Consider the following 16468-nt stretch of genomic DNA (forward strand, 5'->3'; position numbering starts at 1 on the left):
AAAACAGCCCCAAAGCATGATGTTTCCACCCCCATGCTTCACAGTAGGTATGGTGTTCTTTGGATGCAACTCAGCATTCTTTGTCCTCCAAAAACGACGAGTTGAGATTTTACCAAAAAGTTATATTTTGGTTTCATCTGACCATTTGACATTCTCCCAATCTTCTTCTGGATCATCCAAATGCTCTGTAGCAAACTTCAGATGGGCCTGGACATGTACTGGCTTAAGCAGGGGGACACGTCTGGCACTGCAGGATTTGAGTCCCTGGCAGGGGAGTGTGTTACTGATGGTAGGCTTTGTTACTTTGGTCCCAGCTCTCTGCAGGTCATTCACTAGGTCCCTCCGTGTGGTTCTGAGATTTTTGCTCACCGTTCTTGTGATCATTTTGACCCCACGGGGTGAGATCTTGCGTGGAGCCCCAGATCGAGGGAGATTATCAGTGGTCTTGTATGTCTTCCATTTCCTAATAATTGCTCCCACAGTTAATTTCTTCAAACCAAGCTGCTTACCTATTGCAGATTCAGTCTTCCCAGCCTGGTGCAGGTCTACAATTTTGTTTCTGGTGTCCTTTGACAGCTCTTTGGTCTTGGCCATAGTGGAGTTTGGAGTGTGACTGTTTGAGGTTGTGGACAGGTGTCTTTTATACTGATAACAAGTTCAAACAGGTGCCATTAATACAGGTAACGAGTGGAGGACAGAGGACCCTGTTAAAGAAGAAGTTACAGGTCTGTGAAAGCCAGAGATCTTGTTTGTAGGTGACCAAATACTTATTTTCCACCATATTTTGCAAATAAATTCATTAAAAATCCTACAATGTGATTTTCTGGATTTTTTCTTTCTTCTCATTTTGTCTGTCATAGTTGAAGTGTACCTATGATGACAATTACAGGCCTCATCTTTTTAAGTGGGAGAACTTGCACAATTGGTGGCTGACTAAATACTTTTTTGCCCCACTGTGTGTGTATATAAATTATATATATACACTGCTCAAAAAAATAAAGGGAACACTTAAACAACACAATGTAACTCCGAGTCAATCACACTTCTGAAATCAAACTGTCCACTTAGGAAGCAACACTGATTGACAATAAATTTCACATGCTGTTGTGCAAATGGAATAGACAAAAGGTGGAAATTATAGGCAATTAGCAAGACACCCCCAATAAAGGAGTGGTTCTGCAGGTGGTGACCACATACCACTTCTCAGTTCCTATGCTTCCTGGCTGATGTTTTGGTCACTTTTGAATGCTGGCGGCAGTGGCGTGCCATGGGCCTGGGGCCTGGGCCTTCAGTGAGGTCCTACACAGTCCCACCCGAATTAATCTACCTCTTATTACCATCATTATGATGCCATGGCTCTAGACACTATACATTTAGACAGAAACGCAGTATAACCAGTATGATGTTGCGTCACCTTGAAACTGACAAAAATTGACATTTTTGGGTAAACGGTGTTTACCCAAAAACATGACACAATGAGTCTTTTCAATATTTCCCTATTTTTCTTCACCTTTTCATTGTGCAGCTCTGTTGCCCTGCGCGCTTGTTCGTTGAGCTGTAGATCCACTCGGGTGTCCCCAAAAGTTTTCAAAAGCACCATTGCTTGTAAGTGCCCAGCCGTACTTTGGTGTCTCGTTGCTGCCTTGATTAGACAACTCAAGTTTGCAAAGCCAGTGTGGCTCCAAACACCAAATCGATCACTTGCAAATAATAGGCATTCCCAGCAGTACAGTTTGCAGTGCTTCTCGGAGCCTGTGAGCCATTGATAGCACTCGTAGTTGGAACTTTGAAAGTGGCGAACGAACCCCTTTCCCGCCTGTGACAGGGTTTGTAGCGTCGGCGTCGGGCGACCTCTCCTTACAATGTCTAACTTTTCTTAAAGTTCGTCTTGAGAATGGCTTTATAATTATATCCTCGACCAAATCGATATCTTCTCCTCCTTCCACCATTGTGGGTTGAAAAAACAGCTTAGTAGTACGCGAATTAATTCATTTATCAAATTCAGTTTCCTAGTTCTACATAGACCTGCCCATAGGACCTGCCTCTCAATATTGGTAATCCAATCAAAAGACGTGCACGCACTACGCCTGCTAGCTGGCTCCTGTGTAACACTGGAGCCAGCCAGCAGGCGTACAATAGCCAACTCTAAAGCTGATTGGTTGAAACTAAATTTTTATTTCCATTCACTTTAAGCTACAAGCGCCCGCACTGTTGATTTCTGAAGGCTTGAGGGCAGATTTTAGACCCCTGGCAACACATGATGGCTGAATATGATTGGATAAAAGATCTAACATAGACCAGCCCTCAATCTCAACCTGGGCCTGGAAGCAGTGCAACCGAGAGGAAAAATATAAAATGAACAGTATAGCTCTTACTCTGGGGAATAATTTAATACATTTGTGGGAAAATATATTAATTTCTTTTTGATTCTGATGATGTTTAGGCCAGCAGAGAAGGCCTTGCTGGCCCTGACGGCCCACCACTGGCTGGCGGTGCTTTCACTCTAGTGGTAGCATGAGACGAGTCTACAACCCACACAAGTGGCTCAGGTAGTGCAGCTCATCCAGGATGGCACATCAATGCGAGCTGTGGCAAAAAGGTTTGCTGTGTCTGTCAGCGTAGTGTCCAGAGCATGGAGGCGCTACCAGGAGACAGGCCAGTACATCAGGAGACGTGGAGGAGGCCGTAGGAGGGCAACAACCCAACAGCAGGACCGCTACCTCCGCCTTTGTGCAAGGAGGAGCAGGAGGAGCACTGCCAGAGCCCTGCAAAATGACCTCCAGCAGGCCACAAATGTGCATGTGTCTGCTCAAACGGTCAGAAACAGACTCCATGAGGGTGGTATGAGTGCCTGACGTCCACAGGTGGGGGTTGTGCTTACAGCCCAACACCGTGCAGGACGTTTGGCATTTGCCAGAGAACACCAAGATTGGCAAATTCACCACTGGCGCCCTGTGCTCTTCACAGATGAAAGCAGGTTCACACTGAGCACATGTGACAGACGTGACAGTCTGGAGACGCCGTGGAGAACGTTCTGCTGCCTGCAACATCCTCCAGCATGACCGGTTTGGCGGTGGGTCAGTCATGGTGTGGGGTGGCATTTCTTTGGGGGGGCCGCACAGCCCTCCATGTGCTCGCCAGAGGTAGCCTGACTGCCATTAGGTACCGAGATGAGATCCTCAGACCCCTTGTGAGACCATATGCTGGTGTGGTTGGCCCTGGGTTCCTCCTAATGCAAGACAATGCTAGACCTCATGTGGCTGGAGTGTGTCAGCCGTTCCTGCAAGAGGAAGGCATTGATGCTATGGACTAGCCCGCCCGTTCCCCAGACCTGAATCCAATTGAGCACATTTGGGACATCATGTCTCGCTCCATCCACCAACGCCACGTTGCACCACAGACTGTCCAGGAGTTGGCGGATGCTTTAGTCCAGGTCTGGGAGGAGATCCCTCAGGAGACCATCCGCCACCTCATCAGGAACATGCCCAGGCATTGTAGGGAGGTCATACAGGCACGTGGAGGCCACACACACTACTGAACCTCATTTTGACTTGTTTTAAGGACATTACATCAAAGTTGGATCAGCCTGTAGTGTGGTTTTCCACTTTAATTTTGAGTGTGACTCCAAATCCAGACCACCATGGGTTGATAAATTTGATTTCCATTGATAATTTTTGTGTGATTTGTTGTCAGCACATTCAACTATGTAAAGAAAGTATTTAATCAGAATATTTCATTCATTCAGATCTAGGATGTGTTATTTTAGTGTTCCCTTTATTTTTTTGAGCTGTGTAAATCTTGGTAAATAGTGTGGTGTACAGCTTATCATGAGATACTCTACCTCAGGCGAGCAAAACCTCGAGACTTCCTTGATTTCGTGCACCAGTTGTTTACAAATATGCATAGGCCGCCGCCCCTTGTCTTACCAGAGGCCGCTGTTCTATCCTACCAAAAAAGCTTAAAACCCGCCATCTGTATGTTAATCATGTTGTTGTTCAGCCACGACTCGGTGAAACACAAGATATTACAGTTTAATGTCCCGTTGGTAGGATATACATGCTCGTAGTTCGTCTATTGTATTATCGATTGATTGTACGTTGGCTAATAGGACTGATGGTAAAGGTAGATTACCCTCTCGGTGACGGATACTTACAAGGCATCCGAACCGTCGGCCACGATACCTCCGTCTTTTCCTCCTGCGAAATATGTTGATGAGGGCCTTGTCGGGTGTCTGGAGTAAATCCTTCCGGTCAGACTCGAAGAAGAATTCCTCCAGTATTGGGTGAGTAATCGCTGCCCTGATATCAAGAAGCTCTTTCTGGTCATAAGACACGTGGCAGAAACATGTACAAAATAAGTTACAAATAACGTGAAAAAACATGCACAATTGGTTACAGGATCATAAAATGGCGGCCATCTCCTTTGGCGCCATTATTATGTCAAACCGGGTCATCCGCCGAATGTGAAGACAATTGACTGCTCAATGGCGCTACCCAGGTTGTCATATATGCTATAATGGCACAGATTCAAAAATGAGTTCCCTATCTATCTCTATGGAAGGAATAGATAGGAAAGGGGGTAGTTCAATCGGTAAGCCTAACGAAGCTGTAGACGGAAGTAGGGGAGGTGCATCTGATAGCCAAAAGTCGGACACTAGCTAGGTTTCCATCTAAAATCTGGTGACAGATTTTCATGGGAATATTCTAATATCCTCAAAGAAAATGTTCACATTTTCCCGCCAGTGGTGTTTCCACCAAACTGACATGTTGAGGATAAAAGTCAGTGCGTGATGACATGGTGCGCACACTTGGTTTTCATGTACCAAATAAAAATTGAATGTTAAATTTGTTTCCATTGCATTTTTAACTCTACCAATAGTTTTGTCACAAACTGTTGCATTAAATAGCAAACGTGCTTACTCTTTGCATGTGCACTCTAGCCAACAGCTGGCAGACACAGTGCGGGTAGGTTAGTCTACATGAGATTATTATGGATAGACAGACTCAAATCTCTTGCCACTTTAATAAATGGATTTAATAAAGTTATCACTCGTCACTTTAAATAATGCCACTTTAATAATGTCTACATATCCTACATTACTCATATGTATATACCGTATTCTATACCATCTGCATCTTGCCTATGCCGCACGGCGATCGCTCATCCATATATTTATATGTATATATTCTTATTCATCCCTTTACATTTGTGTGTATAAGGTAGTAAATATGAATTTGTTAGATATTACTGCACTGCCGGAACTAGAAGCTCAAGCATTTCGCTACTCTCACATTAACATCTGCTAACCATTTATTGATATTTTTATTTGTCAAACAGCAGTCAAGCATCGATCATCATGTCACCAGGAAAGGAGCATAAAGTTCATACCGTGCACTTTCACCACCCTGTGAAGTTCATCATTTATTTAATCTGTAGCCTAATAAACGACATGCTTTCCAGAGTCGTAGTGGGAGGACCACACACCATGTCATCGCGTGACTCCAAATTTACTTTGATTATTCTTTCAATATTTGCGCATAAAGGTGTTTCCACTGTCATTTCTCGCATAATTCATTTTATTGACACAAACAGATACCACCATGTCAAACCAACAAATTGTGTTGGCATTTGTAAAATTGTACCGTAACTGGTTCCATGACAGCTGTCATGATTTATTTTAATAAGGTATGACTTTACTCCCATTAAAAACTGGATGAAAATGTGGTTAGTGTCACCAAACAACTGCATTACACTCAAAATAATTTGAATTCAGATGCTAATCTGGTTGACAACCCTAGTTAGCTAGCTAACCAAACCCATTATGATTGATAGCTAGCATGCAAGCTATCTTGACTGCTACATGCAACAATAACAGTCAAGTTTAATCTTAATGAATGTCTTAACAGTCCAAAACAACATATAAGCCTGTTAGATAAAAATTATATTATGAAATGTACAGGCAAAATGCAAACCACTACAGAATCTGTCTATCTGGTTACACTTCCACATCCAGTTGAGCAGTGGCTCTCCCTGACGGAGACATCCTTGAGTCCTGCTCAACATCCACTCGAGGGCTCCAAAATGGACTGTATAGCTCACCTGGACAGCCTGCCAGGGGGAGCCCTCGAGTGGATGTTGAACTGGATGCGGGACTACCGCCTCTAGTTCAACATCCACTTGAGGCTAATACTCAATGACTCGAGGGCTAGGCAGGCTACTCGCAGTAGTAGGCCTACGTGGAAAAGTCTTGATGTGTGGGATAGCATGTAGCTAACTTTGTAGGGCCCAAGCCAAGTTGGCGTAACCTATAACCAAGCGTAGCCTTTTGTTTTTTCCCCAAGGTTTGTAATTTTCTTGTTTTGTTCTAACCTGGAACTGACTCTCTTCTGTTGCCTCTGTTTGAAACTGCTGGGCCAACCTTAGAGATAGAATAGGCTATAGCCCACTTTCTGGCATGCTTAGGAAATAATTTTACTCCCACTGAATGTTACCTCACTCAGACTTAACATACAGTGCTAAACTTGTTTTGAACTGTGAAATAATTATGGAAAATAGTCTCAAAATGCCAAATAACTGCACACAATTGTTATGTTATTAAACAGCCTAAAACTGATTTCAGGGCAGCCTAAGCAGCCAGTAGTTGGCGCTATATCTGCACTACTGTCAAGGATTGATGTGCCTTCCCGGTAATACCCTCGTGTCCCCCCATGGAGTGGCTCGTAGTTGTATATAACGCAACCCCCATTCAACTGCACAGGCGTCATTTACATTTACATTTTAGTCATTTAGCAGACGCTCTTATCCAGAGCGACTTACAGTAGAGTGCATACATTTTTATTACATTTTTGCATTTCATTACATTTTACATACTGAGACATGGATATCCCTACCGGCCAAACCCTCCCTAACCCGGGCGACGCTATGCCAATTGTGCGTTGCCCCACGGACCTCCCGGTTGCGGCCGGCTGCGACAGAGCCTGGGCGCGAACCCAGCCCAGCCTGGGCGCGAACCCAGAGACTCCGGTGGCGCAGCCAGCACTCGATGCAGTGCCCTAGACCACTGCGCCACCCGGGAGGCCCGCATAATCAAAGATTTGTATAACTAACCCAAGATAGACCACAGGCTGTCGTTTCCAATGGGAGCAAATTAATCATAGTGGGCAGAACAAGCAAGCATTTTCGATTTAGGATGGTGCACACCCTTGACTGAACACGGTGTACAACAAATTGTCCGAAAATATGAAAATGGTGGTGGAAAATTGTGTTTAATTAGTACACATTTACCCCGTTTTTAAGCAGCTCGACATTAAAGATGGTTAATGATGTTGATTATGCCTTTGCAGTAGGAATGGAGGATGCTCTATTTACGAGCCGGTCCACAGGGGACACGAGTGTATTACCGGCAATGCACATTAAACCTCGACGATAGTACATATCTAGCGCCACTATCGGCTGCCTAGGATAGATTCAGGGGTGTGCTCCCTCAGTCTGCAGCACAGTTCATGCATTTAAAATGTTACACACGTTTTCCAACACTATAGCAATTCGGTGACTGAATCTGCGTTTGTTTGGGGAAAACAAACTAAAAATGGAGTTGGTGGTTAGGTTGTTTACCTCTCAGTAGCTGGGTAATTTTGGAGGGCCGATTGCGTTTCTTCTCAGACCAACCCCTAAACCCCTCCCCCCTCTTTCCCTCGCCAGACGCCAGACGGATTTTTCAGGAGAAACATTTCAGGACCAGATTTTAAATATTTTTAATAAATGTATGTACACTAAGTACGCTCATTAAATCGTGTTTTACAAAGGGGACTTTTTGTGTCGGTGAATTAGAACACTAGAAACATTGTTTCGGGAAGGAGCGCACTGGGCAGAGGCAAGGCAGCGACTCCAAGCCTTTTTGTTATTCATCTAATCTCCACAGGCACCTCTTTTCCATTAATTGGACTTGTGACAGGTAATTTGTTTTCATTTGCCATACTTCTTTTACCAAAAGGTTCACATGTTTTGAAGGGGAAAATTACAACTAGGCTACAACAACGTGACTGCTCTGACAGGCTGTTATACATGTGCTTTGGGGAAGAAAGCTGTTATTGACCTGTGCGCGCAGCTTTAAAGTTTATGTATAAATTGCTAAACTTATTTAAATAGCCTTGCGAGTAAGCCAATTTTTTTCGTTGGTTTTAAGAAGATTTAGACTACAGAATGTTCCCCATATCATTACATTTACAACGATTTGTAAATATCTTTGAGAGCACTTGACCATTTTGTAATTTATTTATTTCACCTTTATTTTATCAGGGAGTCCTACTGAAACCAAGGTATATTTTACAGATGAGTCCTGAATTACAGAAAATACACGCATAAAAATGCAAAATGCACATAGAAAGAAAAATATGGTCATAAAAACAAACACATTCATCAGCAAAAAGGTCATCAATCTTCTTTCAGGATTGCCCAAGAGTTTAGTTTAAGAACATCTAGTTTAAGAACATTTAAGCTTGTTCCACAAATAAGGTGCAAGAAAAGTAAATCAACTTTTAGTTAACTCATCAAAATGCTTTTTAAAAGACAGCTTTTCATCCATCCAGAAGCCCAGATATTTGTTAACAGGGACATGGTTCAATTTGGACACCATCCAAAGTACATATCATCAGTTATATTTATGCGCACTAGAGAACAACATATGCTTAGTTTTACCTGCATTCAATACTAATTTCATGTCAATAAGGTTTTTCTGTAAGACAATGAAGGTAGACTGTAGTTCAGATAGAGCCTGGTCAACCGTGGGGGCAATGGAATACACAACAGTATCATCAGCATACAAGTGCAGGATAACATGTTTTACAGACAATATTGTTATTGTAAAAAGTACAGGGCCCAGAATCGACCCATGCGGGACACCTCTCGTAATATACAGGTAACCTGATTTAACACCATCAGTAGATACACATTGAGTTATATCGGTCAAGTGATTATTAAAGGGGTTACATGCAGCCTGGTCTCGGGCCAATTGAAGAAAGACTTAATTAGCAGTGAGTGATCAACAATATCAAAAGCCTTTGACAGGTCAATGAAGAGGGCAGCACCATGTTGCCTTTTATCCATACAGTAAACCACATAACTAGGGATGCAGCAGAGGTAATGCTATGACATGGTCTAAAACACGATTGATGTACATTTAAAAAGGTAAGAAAGAAATTAGCTGAGAATTAATCAAGGGTTCAAATATTTTAGCTAGGCAAGACCGTTTAGAAATAGCATACATGACATAAGCCAATGACTGTATGGCAGCGATCATCAACTAGATTCAGCTGCGGGCCAATTTTTACTTGAGCGTATGGTCAGTGGGCCGGATAAGTAATTATAAATAATTTGTAGACCGCAAGAAGCCCAAACTGATACTTTTGTATATATAGTGTATGTGGACATCCCTTCAAATTAGTGGATTTGGCTATTTCAGCCACACCCGTTGCTGACAGGTGTATAAAATCGAGCACAGGAGGCTTTTGGTCCTAGACTTGGCGCTCCGGTACCGCTTGCCATGCAGTAGCAGAGAGAACCGTCTATGACTTTGGTCTCTGGGCTTTCCTCTGACACCGCCTGGTATATAGGTCCTGGATGGCAGGAAGATTTGCCCCAGTGCCGTACACACTACCTGGTTAGGGTGCTCTCTCTGGTGCAGCTGTAGAACTTTTTGAGGATCTCGGAACCCATGCCAAGTCTTTTCCGTCTCCTGGGGGGGGGGGAAGGTGTTGTCGTGCCCTCTTCACGACTGTGTTGGTGTGTTTGTGGACAACATTTACATTTAAGTCATTTAGCAGACGCTCTTATCCAGAGCGACTTACAATTACATACATTCATACTTTTTATTTTTTTGTACTGGCCCCCCGTGAGAATCGAACCCACAACCCTGGCGTTGCAAGCGCCATGCTCTACCAACTGAGCCACACGGGGCCTACAAGGAACAACAAGGAACTTAACTCTCCACCCGCTCCACTACAACCCCGTCGATTTTAATGGCGGCCTGTTCGGGCCAGCCCTTTCCTGTAGTCCACAATCAGCTCCTTTGTCTTGCTCACACTGAGGGAGAAGTTCTTGTCTTGGCACCACACTGCCTGGTCTCTGACCTCCCTATAGGCTGTGTCATCGTTGTCGGTGATCAGGCCTACCACTGTTGTGTCGTTAGCAAACTTAATGACGGTGTTGGAGTCGTGTTTGAACAGGGAGTACAGAAGGGGAAGTCCAGGATCCAGTGGCAGGGAGGTGTTTAGTCCCAGGGTCCTTAGATTAGTGATGAGCTTTGTGGGCACTATGGTGTTGAATGCTGAGCTGTAGTTAATGAACAGCATTCTCACATAGGTGTTCCTTTTGCCCAGGTGGGAAAGGGCAGTGTGGATTGAGATTGTGTCATCTGTGGATTTGTTGGGCTGGTATGTGAATAAAAAAAAATATATATATATATATATATATATAATTCTTCACATTTTCAAGCAGTCCGTTTTATATTTTCCAACGTGTTTGTACATTTCGGTGAGGTTTTATTTTCGCCTGAGTAGCCTCATTTCACTGCCAAAAATAAAATGAAACCATCTAGTGTTCAGCGAAATAACAACGCAATGTCAAATACAGCTAGCCTAGTCAAATAATTAACATCCAATCACATTAACCGTTACTCTCTCGCGGGAATTCCAGAAATGGTCCATATGTGGCCAAACGTAGCTGCTGCTCATTCCGTTTGCTCGAAAATTGGTGAATGGTTTAAAAAAAGTAATGTCTGCGTCCATAGAGACACATACCAGCTCTACGGTAGTACTGCTACTACCAGCAGTACTACACCTGCGCCTGTCGACGACACAAGCTGTTCTGCTTCCACGAGCCCATCCAAAGCTAGCACAAGTATTTCTACATTTGCTGTTAGCCCAGCTAGCATGGACACTGACAGTTGTGAATCTGATGCAGCCGAAGAGCTACTGCCCCCTTACCCGGGAAAGCACCGAACAGCAGATGGGGACATTGGACCATCGAAGAGGCGCAAATATGATGAGAACTACATTGATTTGGGGTTCACTTATATTAGGAGTAGTGCCTTTCATCAGCCACAGTGTGTTATATGTGCAAAAGTACTATCTCACAACTCAATGAAACCTTCACTCTGGTGCAGACATTTAGAAGCAAAACATGCCAAAACATGCCTGAAAAATGTTTTTTTATGCGAGAATTAAGACGACTTTAGATTAGTAAGACATATAAAAGCAACAGATACCATTAATAAGAAGGGGCTAAAAGCGTCTTATATGGTGAGCTACCGAGTGGCTAGAACAGGCAAGCCCCATACTATTTTGGAGGACTTAATTCTTCCAGCTGCTGGGTGAAAAGGCCCAAAAAACTATACAGACAATGCCTTCATCAAACAACACTGTTTCACGACGCATCAGTGACATGGCAGGACATGTTTTGAAACAATTACTGCTTCGCATACAAGCCAGTGAATTCTAAGCGTTACAGCTGGATGAGTCAACAGACGTGGCGGGCCTGGCACAGCTCCTGGTATATGTCCGTTATGTATATGGGGGGTCAATTAAGGAGGACATCCTCTTCTGCAAACAAGGACAACAGGAGAGGATATTTTTTAAGTACTGGACAGCATTGTGACATCAAATGGACTTTGGTGGTCAAGATGTGTTGGTATCTGTACTGATGGCGCAAAAGCCATGACAGGGAGACGTAGTGGAGTGCAAGCAGTTTCTCCCAACGCCACTTGGCTACACTGCAGCATCCACTGAGAGGCACTTGCTGCCAAGGGAATGCCTGACAGCTTGAAAGACGTTTTGCGCACTACAGTGAAAATGTAGTTTGGGCAAAGCCCCTGAACTCTCGTGTTTTTTCTGCAATATGCAATGATATGGGCAGTGACCATGTAATGCTTTTACAACATACAGAAGTGTGCTGGTTATCAAGGGGCAATATATTGACACAAGCTTAATGTTTTCTTTACTGACCGTCTTTTTCTCTTGTCTGACCGTTTGCATGATGACGGGTTTCTCACACGACTGGCCTATCTGGGTGTTGTTTTTCTCTCCTGAATGATCTGAATCTAGGATTACAGGGACTCTCCACAACTATATTCAATGTACGGGACAAAATTGAGGCTATGATTAAGAAGTTGGAGCTCTTCTCTGTCTGCATTAACAAGAACAACACACGGGTCTTTCCATCATTGTATGATATTTTGTGTGCAAATTAACTCAGGCTTACGGATAATGTCAAATGTGATATTGCGAAGCACCTGAGTGAGTTGGGTGCGCAATTACGCAGGTACTTTCCCGAAACGGATGACACAAACAACTGGATTCGTTATCTCTTTCATGCCCATGCTTCAGTCCACTTACCGATATCTGAACAAGAGAGCCTCATCGAAGTTGCAACAAGCGGTTCTGTGAAAATTGAATTTAATCAGAAGCCACTGCCAAATTTTGGGATTTTTGCACACTGATGCCCTTTGCAAACACATACCTATGTGAGAGTGGATTCTCGACCCTCACTAGCATGAACACTAAATACAGGCACAGACTGTGTGAAAAATGATTTAAGACAGACTCTCTCCAATACAACCCAACATTGCAGAATTATGTGCATCCTTTCAAGCAAACCCAACCTGTGGTGAGTTATTCACAATTTTCGATGAACAAATAAGGTTTTATATGTAAGAGGGTTAAATAAAGAGCAAACATGTAGGTATTACAGATTTTGTCAGTGAGAGCTTGACAATGTCAGTGAATACACTTGCTAGTTGGCAGTTCTCTGGAGTGATGACTCACACATCACCATCTGGTAGTCCGACGGACAAACTTGGGTTTGGGAGATGCCAGGAGAACGCCACCTGCCCGAATGCATAGTGCCAACTGTAAAATTTGGTGGAGGAGGAATAACGGTCTGGGGCTGTTTTTCATTAATTGGGCTAGGCCCCGTAGTTCCAGTGAAGGGGGATCTTAACACTGACATTCTAGACGATTCTGTGCTTCCTTTGTGGCAGCAGTTTGGGGAAGGCCCTTTCCTGTTTCAGCATGACAATCCCAATGCACAAAGCGAAGTCCATACAGAAATTGTCTGTCGAGATCGGTGTGGAAGAACTTAACTGGCCTGCACAGAGCCCTGACCTCAACCCCATCAAACACCTTTGGAATGAATTGAAACGCAGACTGCGAGCCAGGCCTAATTGCCCAACATCAGTGCCCGACTTCACTAATGCTTTTGTGGCTGAATGGAAGCAAGTCCCTGCAGCAATGTTCCAACATGTAGTGGAAAGCCTTCCCAGAAGAGTGTAGGCTGTTGTAGCAGCGAAGGGGGGACCAACTCTATATTAATGCCCATCATTTTTGACGAGATGTTCAACGAGCAGGTGTGCACATACCTTTGGTCATGTAGTGTATAATATTTGAGCAAAACATAATCTGTTCAAACCTTGCTTAAACTTGTATATGGTCACATATCTCTCTATTATGCGTGGGAATACTTTGGAACAGATTTACAAAATGAAAATCACTTGCTTTAGTTTTTACAGTATTTTATGTCCAACAATAAAAGCCTTTTTAGACGCACTGGTGGCCAGATGCGTTGGGCCGGCTTCATGACATCCAGCTCGATGCCCAACTTAGCCCTCCCAGTGCGGCAAGGTGGAATAGCCCGCACTGGGCTAAGCACGCGTACTGGGGACACCGTGCGCTTTACCGCATAACACGGTGTCTTACCAGTACGACGCCTTCTACCTCCACGGTAAGCACGGGGAGTTGGCTCGGGTATCCTACCCGGCTTTGCCACACTCCTCGTGTGCCCCCACCCAAGAAATTTTTGGGTCTGACTCACGGGCTCCCAACCGCGTCGCCGCGCTGCCTCCTCATACCAGCGCCTCTTAGCCTTCGCTGCTTCCAACTCCTCCTTGGGACGGCGATATTCCCCTGGCTGAGCCCAAGGTCCTCTACCGTCCAGGATCTCCTCCCAAGTCCAGGAGTCCTTGTTGCTCTGTTGAGCACTCCCTTGCCGCTTGGTCCTAGTTTGGTGGGTGATTCTGTAAGGGCTGTCGTTCTCCTCATCCTCGGATGAGGAGAGGAGAGAAGGATCAGTGGACCAAAATGCAGCATTAGGGAAATAAGCCATCTCTTTATTCGTAACGACGGCACACGAAAACAAACACTTTTACAAAATTACAAAACAAGAAAACGACGTAGACGAAACCTGAACATGAACTTAACTAACTAAACGTAAAACTCACGGACAGGAACAGACTACATCAAAACGAACGAACAACCAAACAGTCCCGTATGGTGCAAAACATAACACAGATACGGAAGACAATCACCCACAAACAAACAGTGAGAACACCCTACCTAAATATGACTCTTAATTAGAGGAAAACGCAAACCACCTGCCTCTAATTAAGAGCCATACCAGGCAACCCAAAACCAACATAGAAACAGAAAACATAGACTGCCCACCCAAAACACACGCCCTGACCATAAACACATACAAAAACAACAGAAAACAGGTCAGGACCGTTACAGAACCCCCCCCTCAAGGTGCGAACGCCGGGCGCACCAGCACAAAGTCCAGGGGAGGGTCTGGGTGGGCAGTTGACCACGGTGGTGGCTCAGGCTCTGGACGCTGTCCCCACACCACCATTGTCACTCCCCGCTTCTGTCTTCCCCTCCCAATGACCACCCTAAAACTAACATCCCCTAAATGAACGGCCAGCACCGGGAGAAGGGGCAGCACCGGGACAAGGGGCAGCACCGGGACAAGGGGCAGCACCGGGACAAGGGGCAGCACCGGGACAAGGGGCAGCACCGGGACAAGGGGCAGCACCGGGACAAGGGGCAGCACCGGGACAAGGGGCAGCACCGGGACAAGGGGCAGCACCGGGACAAGGGGCAGCACCGGGACAAGGGGCAGCACCGGGACAAGGGGCAGCACCGGACAAGGGGCAGCACCAGGATAAGGACCAGCACCGGGACAAGGACCAGCACCGGGACAAGGGGCAGCACCGGGACAAGGGGCAGCACCGGGACAAGGGGCAGCACCGGGACAAGGGGCAGCACCGGGACAAGGGGCAGGTCCCGGCTGAGATACTCTGGCAGGTCCCGGCTGAGGGACTCTGGCAGGTCCCGGCTGAGGGACTCTGGCAGGTCCCGGCTGAGGGACTCTGGCAGGTCCCGGCTGAGGGACTCTGGCAGGTCCCGGCTGAGGGACTCTGGCAGGTCCCGGCTGAGGGACTCTGGCAGGTCCCGGCTGAGGGACTCTGGCAGGTCCCGGCTGAGGGACTCTGGCAGGTCCCGGCTGAGGGACTCTGGCAGGCCCCGGCTGGACGGCTCTGGCAGGCCCCGGCTGGACGGCTCTGGCAGGCCCCGGCTGGACGGCTCTGGCAGGCCCCGGCTGGACGGCTCTGGCAGGCCCCGGCTGGACGGCTCTGGCAGGCCCCGGCTGGACGGCTCTGGCAGGCCCCGGCTGGACGGCTCTGGCAGGCCCCGGCTGGACGGCTCTGGCAGGCCCCGGCTGGACGGCTCTGGCAGGCCCCGGCTGGACGGCTCTGGCTGGTCATGGCAGGACGGCTCTGGCTGGTCATGGCAGGACGGCTCTGTAGGAAGGAGAAGGAGAGACAGCCTGGTGCGTGGTATAGGCACTGGCTGCGCTGGAGAGGAGGAAACAGCTGGAGAGAGAACCCGGAGAGACAGCCTGGTACGGGGGGCTGCCACCGGAGGACTGGTACATGGAGGTGGCACCGGGTCTACCGGACCGTGAAGGAGGACACGTGCTCTTGAGCACCGAGCCTGCCCAACCTTACCAGGTTGAATGGTGCCCGTAGCCCTGCCAGTGCGGCGAGGTGGAATAGCCCGCACTGGGCTATACTGGCAAACCGGGGACACCACTCGTAAGGCTGGTGCCATGTATGCCGGCCCGAGGAGACGCACTGGTGGCCAGATGCGTTGGGCCGGCTTCATGACATCCAGCTCGATGCCCAACTTAGCCCTCCCAGTGCGGCAAGGTGGAATAGCCCGCACTGGGCTAAGCACGCGTACTGGGGACACCGTGCGCTTTACCGCATAACACGGTGTCTTACCAGTACGACGCCTTCTACCTCCACGGTAAGCACGGGGAGTTGGCTCGGGTATCCTACCCGGCTTTGCCACACTCCTCGTGTGCCCCCACCCAAGAAATTTTTGGGTCTGACTCACGGGCTCCCAACCGCGTCGCCGCGCTGCCTCCTCATACCAGCGCCTCTTAGCCTTCGCTGCTTCCAACTCCTCCTTGGGACGGCGATATTCCCCTGGCTGAGCCCAAGGTCCTCTACCGTCCAGGATCTCCTCCCAAGTCCAGGAGTCCTTGTTGCTCTGTTGAGCACTCCCTTGCCGCTTGGTCCTAGTTTGGTGGGTGATTCTGTAAGGGCTGTCGTTCTCCTCATCCGAGGATGAGGAGA

At 46.7% G+C, this 16468-nt stretch overlaps 1 protein-coding gene across 4 annotated transcripts in view; it reads left to right on the top strand.

The window, feature by feature from the left end:
* The first annotated feature begins 7432 nt into the window (after nt 1-7432).
* LOC129837955 (FXYD domain-containing ion transport regulator 6-like) overlaps nt 7433-16468 on the top strand; it is a 28414-nt gene continuing 19378 nt past the window's right edge. For 2 of the 4 annotated variants that reach the window (XM_055904551.1, XM_055904550.1), the window contains exon 1: nt 7434-7954. The gene's annotated coding sequence lies outside the window, so the exon portion shown is untranslated. Of the gene's footprint in view, nt 7955-16468 lie in introns of all 4 variants that reach the window. The other 2 variants (XM_055904549.1, XM_055904552.1) reach the window with 2 other exon arrangements.

The sequence above is a fragment of the Salvelinus fontinalis genome, chromosome 38 (genome assembly GCF_029448725.1).
Source record: "Salvelinus fontinalis isolate EN_2023a chromosome 38, ASM2944872v1, whole genome shotgun sequence".
Classification (NCBI taxonomy): domain Eukaryota; kingdom Metazoa; phylum Chordata; class Actinopteri; order Salmoniformes; family Salmonidae; genus Salvelinus; species Salvelinus fontinalis.